The sequence below is a fragment of the Hibiscus syriacus genome, unplaced genomic scaffold, assembly GCF_006381635.1.
Source record: "Hibiscus syriacus cultivar Baekdansim isolate YM2019G1 unplaced genomic scaffold, ASM638163v2 tig00110570_pilon, whole genome shotgun sequence".
Lineage (NCBI taxonomy): Eukaryota > Viridiplantae > Streptophyta > Magnoliopsida > Malvales > Malvaceae > Hibiscus > Hibiscus syriacus.
Genome location: NW_024062785.1, coordinates 406,721 through 415,246, shown reverse-complemented (window position 1 = coordinate 415,246; position 8,526 = coordinate 406,721).

The following is an 8,526-nucleotide window of genomic DNA, read 5'->3' as shown; positions in this document are numbered from 1 at the left end:
CATGAGATAAACGATAATCTTTCTTGATGAATTGCTAATGTCATAGGAGAGTGTCACAAGTTCAATTCTCCAGACTTTCTGGCTTCTTGGACCACTTGCCTTCAAAAATGTGAAGCGCTTCATTCTTCTGGCTTCGTTCATTCTTTTTCTACAACAGAGGTATAATAAGCAACAATTGCTTTAAGGACCTTCCTCATTTGAGACTGTATTGTTTGAAAATGTTTTTTCTCCTTTCTTTATTGAAGAATGAAAGAATTTTGCAAAGTATTACCCCTTTCAGGTTCACAATATAATCGAATCATAAACAATGAGTTTAATGAATATCAAATAAATCAACTACACTTTTAAATCGTTCAAAAATCATATTTCTATGGCAAGTGTCAAAATTATTGACTGATTTGAGGTGTAGGTTGATTTTGGTAAAGTAGGTTCTTTCAAGTTGGTTCAGTATGTCGTTTCGGGCTTCCACTAACTTGAAGAAATGGTTGTTATGCTCATCTTGTAGAGATGCTTCTCGTTTCCAGAATCTCAGGAACGTTTTTTAGATGTGTGGTGCTTCATTAAGAGCTTAAGATCGTCTCTTATGTAGTTGTTGCACCATTCAATATTCGAGCCGCCTTTTCAGGTTTTCAACTCGAATCCTCCTTTGGTTTCAAGATGTTATTTAAAAATTTATATCTTGAACCCACCTTTATCATTTTTCATATCATGCATTAAAGATTTTAAAAACTAATTTTTGCAAATAAAAATCAATCTTGGAAGGCGGAATGAATTCTAAAGATATCATCTTTTACTTAGAAATCCATGTATGATTAGAATGGACTTTTCAGGTACGTAACGTAGGCCATGGCTTATGGTTACGAAAGAAATGGATAAAAAGGCCCAAATAAGTGTTTAAGGGTCATCAAACCAAGGATCAATTCATTCTGATGCCATCAATCTTGTTTTGTTTGACTTGGATCTGCCTTGCTGGGGAATTTTCCATCAACTGGATCCCTCTAGACTGCCAAATTTTGGATTCATTTCCATTTTCTCATATCTCCAGCATTTCTTGCTCTTCTTGTTTGTATTTGATCAACCTTGTAACTTGAGGCTCAATAAATCACCCATCTTGATTCAATTTTCCTTCTTTTTTTTTTCTTTGATGGATGAGTATAATACTTTAATTGCTTTGAGCACCTCTTTTTCCTTTTGCATTTTGGAGGTTTTCCATTATTCTTGATTGGATTGATCTTCAAGCACTCTCTATTTGACATACTTTGTAGTTCAAAACTTTCATGACTTCATGGAAACTTGTCTTCGTAATAAAAATGTATTAACAATCTTTATTCTTGTGAGCAAATATCCTTCACCTTGCCCCCTAATGTGGAGGGTGATCCTTGGTTAGGGTTGAATCAGAAGAAAAATCATTCAGGCTCAAGTGGGGACAACAAAGGATATATATATATATATTAAAGGATAAATGAAACAATGCCGTTCGTCATCTCATACACATAAACCTTTGTAAAAAGAGGTATCTCCAGGTGGATGAATATTCAAGATTAATTTTACTTACATGAAAAATGTAATTAATGCATGATATATTTATTTCAATCAATCACTTTCCCCTTCTTCTTTGAGTATGCCCTAATCACTCGAAATTATCATCAATGAGTTGGTCCATGATGTGTCATCTCGTCTCTTCTTGCAGTAAAATTCACGGATAATTGAAAGTTTGGTTCTTTTGAGGTCTTTTGGTTTATGATGGTTTTGTGTTTGGAAGGATAAATGTGTGACTCTTAAAGTCATGTATATGGTGGAAGGTAGTATCATCAATCAATCGACTCTACCCGAGAAGGTAAACATCTAGAGTTTGTGTCTAAAAAACAGGTAGAGACATTTCTTCAGAGTCTCAGATAAATGTAGTGTCAGGATTTGGTTTTGGTAAAGGTCGAGTAATTGGTGTTGGATGGGATATGGAAGATATAATTTTATCACTTTCCAATAGATCTATAACTCTTGCAAATTTAAAAGAATATTTAATCTACTTGATACTCAATAATCTCAAGATTAAAACTTGATTCTTTGCTCATAACCATAAAAGCAACACAATTTATTTTTTTGCACAAATGGCGGAGAAAGAAACAAAACAAACAAGTTCAAACAAGATGCTGAAAATAGAAAAGTACTATAGTGGTAGATAACACTTCCACTTATTTATTTATCATGACTCATCACTCCTCTATTGTTGGGTATGTACTTGGCCCAGGATTTTTATCCTTATTTGCTCCCCATTTCTTGATCGTTTCTTGTGTCAAGACTCCCTTATCGACGAGCGTCTCTATTTCCTTTAACAGTGACCAACAATTCCCTGTTGAATGTCCAGATACTCCCAAGTGAAAATTACAGAAGCTATTTTGATCATAGCAATGAGCATAAGGCCTTGGTGACACCTTCACCAATCTTGGTGTAATGTATTGACCTTTAACAAAATAAGGGTACATGTCTGAGATAGATTCTTGAAACACCTTTAGAGTTTTTTTTTTTTGCTCGCGAGGCTATCACTTTCTTTGATCGTTCTGAACGAATGAATGCTCTCATGTTATTGAGGGGGTTCTGAATGCTCATTTCATCTATAACTGGGGTAGTATTAACCAGACTCCTTAAGTTTCCCCTTTGCCTTACTGGTTTTCGGAAAATCTGATATAGGTATCTGAGGTGTCTTCTGGGTTATATCTGCCTCATTCTTTCTTAGACCTATAGGCCAATCTCGAATTACATCCATGGGAGCCTTTTGATTTCTTTTCCCATTTTCTTGTGCCTGATATTCTTCGTAGGATTTGGTTATATTAGTTTCTGTTGCAACAATGGTTTCTGAACATTGAACCTTAACCCCTTCTTTTATCTTGCATTTTTGAATTGCTTGCTCTAAAGGGTCTTGGAAATTTCCCTTAAGGTTACCAGGAACCTTAGCTGAACAATTTGGAATTCTAGTCTGATTTATCCAAGGAACTTCCTTATAGGTCCAATTCTCATTTGGAGGCCATTGTGATTGATCCGGTTGTGGAGTAATTGATCTGGCTGAGAGCATTTTTGGATGTAATTTTTCACTCGAACAGTGGAAGGGAGGAAATTGAAATCCCTGCACATTCTTTTTCTTCTTGATCACTCTATAAGGTTTGGCACCATGTTTAACTGAATAAGACCTCATTGTATTAACCCCAGCTTCTTTCTTGACTTTAGTATTGTCAGAGCCTCTTATCTTGCCATTCTTGATAGCCATTTCGATGATTTCTCCACTTATGATGATGTCAGAGAAATTATTAGGGGCAACCCCTATCATGTGATTAACATAAGGAAATTTTAATGTGCTGATGAACAAAGTAGTGAACTCTTTTTCAGTCAATGGTGGATGTACTTGAGAAGCAACGTCTTTCCATCGTTGTGAATATTGTCGAAAGCTTTCATTGCACTTCATATTCATGTTTTGCAACATTGTTCGATCAGGGGCCATATCAGTCATGTGTTTTGTAATGACCCAAAAAAACTTGAGCTAAATCCCTCCAAGAACGTATTTGAGTACGTTTTAGCTGATTATACCATCTGGATGCAGACCCAGATAAACTGTCTTGGAAACAGTGTATCAACAACTTTTCATTCTCTACATAGCCAGCCATACGACGACAATACATAGTGATATGATATGAAGGGCATGTGGTCCCATTATACTTCTTAAAATCTGGAACCTTGAACTTTGGTGGAATAACCAGGCCAGGGACCAAACTTAGTTCTTTGGCATCAAACTCATAAAATGACTCAACTGTCTCTATAGATTTTATCACCTATTCTATATTTTCCAGTCGTTGAGTGAATTTTTCCTTCTCAACCGATTTGTTTAGGTCAATGACCTTATTACTAATACAAAATTCATCAGGCTTCAACTCAGAAGTAGTAGGACAATCAGTGGGGAACGATGCTCCAGCTTGATATGGTGAGTTCTTAACAGCGAAGTAAATCGGTGATTGAATTTCCTGGGGTACAGAGGTGAACTCAGGAATATGAACATGTGTAACACCCAAAGAATTTGTGGGGTTTTCAACAAGACTCTTTCCAGCAGTCAAATGCTTATCAATCATTTCTTTCATATTGTTCAGTAGATCGATCTGAGAATTAGCTTTGATTTGTGCCAACTTGCTCCTCAATTCCTCTTGTATTTCTTTCTGCTTTATCTCAAATTTGGCTAGCCTATCTTCAGTTTCTTTAGACATTTTTCTTGTGTCGTGCTGAGCGTTCTTGCTTCAAGGAAAAACCAAGATCACTTCGTTTGAAATCCTTATTTTAATGAATGAATGTTTTAATGTATTAAAAAAATGCAAAGATGCCAAATGCAAATGTAAATATGTGAATGTAATAATAAGAATACAAATCGTGCAATACAAAAGCAAACATAACAGTATAAATGCAAAATGAAAAATGCAAGGATGTAAAATGCAAATGTATGCATGAAAAGGTGTTACTCAAGAGTGATCATCTTAGAACAGATTTCATTGAACAAAAAAGTTTCGGTACATCAAACAAAACTTTACATATAGGGATATATTTTATTCCTAATTTCTCCAAAGCCAAATTAGTTTATCAGCTTAAGGGACATATTGTTTGTCTGGACTGTAACTTCTTCCATGACATTCTCCTTCATCTTCTGTGTCACTTCTCGGAGATGCTCATTTTCCCTTGTAAGAGAACTTTTCTGTCCAAGAAGTTCTTGAACAAGATCTTCATATATGTTGCAGCTCTTTTTCAGCTTGGTGACCCCTGTTATCCATTCTTCTGGGGTACTTCCTAGGCCAGCATTTTGAAAGGTTTGACTGATCTTCTGAAAATCTTCATGCATGGTTTTCATTTCTATGCTCAATTTCTCGTTTTGGTCGTTCAAGTCCTTCAAATAACATGCTTGAGCTTCATAAAAACCTCCACTAATCTGAATGCCCTGACTGATGCTCTTACCATAGACTGCTTTTGGTATCAATCTGGTAGGATCTTTGTGTAATACTTTTGGTATTAATATAACCGGTTTTCTATGTGCATTGTTCTCTTCCATCCTCGGAGTTTCTTCAAGATGTCTTTCCTTGACCGCATCATATTTTGTTTGATTATAAAACTTTTTGTCCATTTACGATTTCTTTCCAATTTGATGAACAGTCTTTCCAGTAAACACCTTTTGATTATGGCATGATCATGCAATGCAAACAAAAGAAATTCATGTAAACAAGTTAGAGCACAATAAAATGAGAAAGGAAAATAAATTGGTTAGTACCAATTAATAGAAATAAAAATTCTATCTATCAATGTATAAATCTTAACCTCATGCTTTCTAGTTTCATGCTTTGTTTGGAAAAATTAACCTAACTGCATGATTTCTAGTTCGCATGCATTTATTCAGGAAAAGGAAATAAATTAAAAGCTAGAGTTTATTTCTCCTTTGTATATACCTACTGACAAAATTTCGGCATGGTTTCAGATCGGGAGAGTTTCTAGGGTTTATTATATGCAGGTTTTCAGTTCTAGGAGTAAAGGTACTCGAACTGTCCTTGTTGATGCCCCCTTGGGCTGTCAATCCTAGTCCATTACAGACTTAAACGGATCGAGTTCAATTCGAGGGGATACATTTCTCTATGACTAACACGGAGAATAAATTCTCACGAAGACATAGAGCATATGAACCCCAAAAGTTACTTGCTAGGTCTGACACGGAGAATAAATTCTCACGAAGACGTCGCTTTCACTCCCACTTAAAAGGGACAAACTCAATTATAGAGCTTTATGTTATGCAAGTGTTGTGTGTGAGGAGAAATGTTAAAACCTCTAACAAACAAATAAAATAATTAATTCTTGAATATAATAAATAAATAAAATAAAAAATAATAATATATAAAAAAATAATAAGTAATAAAAAATTTGAAAGAAAAGAATTAAAAATTAAATATATGAATTTTTAATTTCTAACTGATAGAGACAATTTACAATTGATTTTAAAGTTTGACTAGGTCCCCAGCAGAGTCGCCAAGCTGTCGTAACCGGTTTTCGTCCGGGCACGAAATATTTATTTTGGCGGGGAAATTGATGTAAATAAATGGTTTTGAAAATAATTTGGGAGTCGCCATCGGCCTTTTGGGTCAGGTAGGTCGAATACCTAAAAAATATCTTTTAAAAGAGTTTTTAAGAAAACATCAATTAAAAGATAAATTGATCTGCGTTTTAACCAAAAATTCGTTCTTTTTAATAATAAAAAGGGATTCGTGGTCGGTTACGTTTAGGGAAGGATTAGCACCCCTACAACGCCCAAAATTGGTACTTTTTAATTATAAATTGTCTCTATTATTAAAATTTTAAAAATTCAAAAATATATTTAATTTATAATTCTATTATTTCAAAATTATATAAAAAAAATATTTATTTATTTAAAAATATCAGAAAAGAACTTATAGGTGCCTTAAGACAGCTCTTTTCTTTGATATTGATAAATATTAATTTAAATAATATTGTTTACTTTTTAATTTTAAAATATCAGAATAGGACATCCAGTTGTATTAAGACTGTCCTTTTCTTCGATATTAAAATAAATATTTAAAAATTACTATTTATATATATATTTATGAATATAAAAATATTTATTCATATAATAAAATAAAAATAAAAATACTACTAAAACAATATATTTAAAAACAATAAAATAAATGAAAACATATAAAATAACTGACTAAATTACAGTAAAAATAAAATTTAAAATCTAATTCATAATTAATCAAAATTATAGGGATTAAATATGTTATTTTCTTATTTAATAATTTAGTGACTAAAATAAAATCATCTAAAATTCGGATATTATAATAAAATAAATTAAAAATATAAACTAGGGATTAAAATATTATTTATTAAAATTAAGGGATTAATTCTGTTATTTATCCTAAATATATTATTTTAATAAAAAGGACTAAAATGAATAAAATTGAAATTCGAAGACTGAATTAAAAATATTATAAAATCGATTTAGTGACTAAAATGTAATGTTTACAAATTAGGAGGACGGCGGACGGGGTTTAACTATTGTCTAATTACACGCATAGTCCTTCCCGAAACGACGTCGTTCGGGAAGGACTATAAAAGGTCCAAACCGGCTGGCCCGAAGGGCCAGTCTTCATTTCTACTTCTCCTCTCTCTCTCTTCTTTGAGAGAAAAAAAATTTCTCTCGCTTCTCTCTAGAACAGAGAGAAGCCAGTCGGCCGGCAGCCGTCAGTCGGCGTTCGTCCGCTGTCAACCACCGCCGCCGGCCACCGAATGGCCGGAAATTTTTTTTTTACATCTAAACATAGATCGGACCGTCCTAATGACGGTTCCGATGCTCTTTTCCGTTAAACGGCTCCCAATCGGAGCAAATCTAAAAAGAATACCTTCGGTTTTTCGAAGGTTTTGATGAGATCCGGCGTTTGGCTTCTTCGGTAAGTCTTTCTCTTCCTTTTTCTTTCTTTTCTGTTTCTTTGCTACTGATTGTTGAGATCGTTGGTAGTTTTTAGTATCTAGTTTCTTTGTATCTCTCTCGGTTTCCTGTGTAGTCTCTGTCTCTCTGTTTTTTTTTTTTTTCAGGTTCGGGTGGGGTGTGGCCATCGGACCGGTCCGAAGAGGGGGTCTCGGTGAGTCACCGGACTGCCAGTGGTGACTCACCCCGTAGCTATGGCGTGGACGGCTGGTGTTCTAGCTTCTGGAGTCTTCGGTTGGGACGTGGCAGCGGCGGAGGCGGCGAAAGAGTGTCGGCAGCCGCGTGGCCCTAGGGTATCAGACCCTAGGGTTTCCATCTGGACCGTTGGATCTTGCCAGATCCAACGGCAGCAAGCTGAGGCGGTTGGTTAGATTAGGGTTAGGAAACCCTAACTGAAACCCCTAAATGTTTAGGGTTTCTGGTTTGATCTGGACCGGTTCTGGTTTGTTTGTAACTGGGCCGGTCCAGTTGTAATTGGTCTGTAATTATTATTTATATATATTTAATATATATTTAATAATAATAATAATGATAATAATAATAATAATAATAGTAATAATAATAATAATAATAATAATAATAATATTAATAATATTAATAATATGGATAAAAAAATTAGTATCTTCAAATATTTCACTCCAAAATGTAAATCATTACATAAATCTTTAGTTGTCCTAGGATTGCAAATATAGTGTTGTCCAAAATCATTCTTTTTAGAGTGAATCACGTGGTGTTTGAGTGAGAATTTAAACAAAGTCGAATCTAGTGTTGTTACAAGAATTCGTTTATAAATTCAAATTGTCGTACAAATCCAAAATTTTATTAGAACTCGTAATTACAGAAAAACTTGAAAGAACATTTAATTATATGGCGTATATGATCCATACGAGTTACTTCTCAGGAAATATATCATAACATATTCAAAGATTCAGTTAGAATTTTTTTAAAGGTAAAACTGAATATAATACTGAAAACCAAACATGAACAAATTTTCTTTGAAAACAAGAAATTAC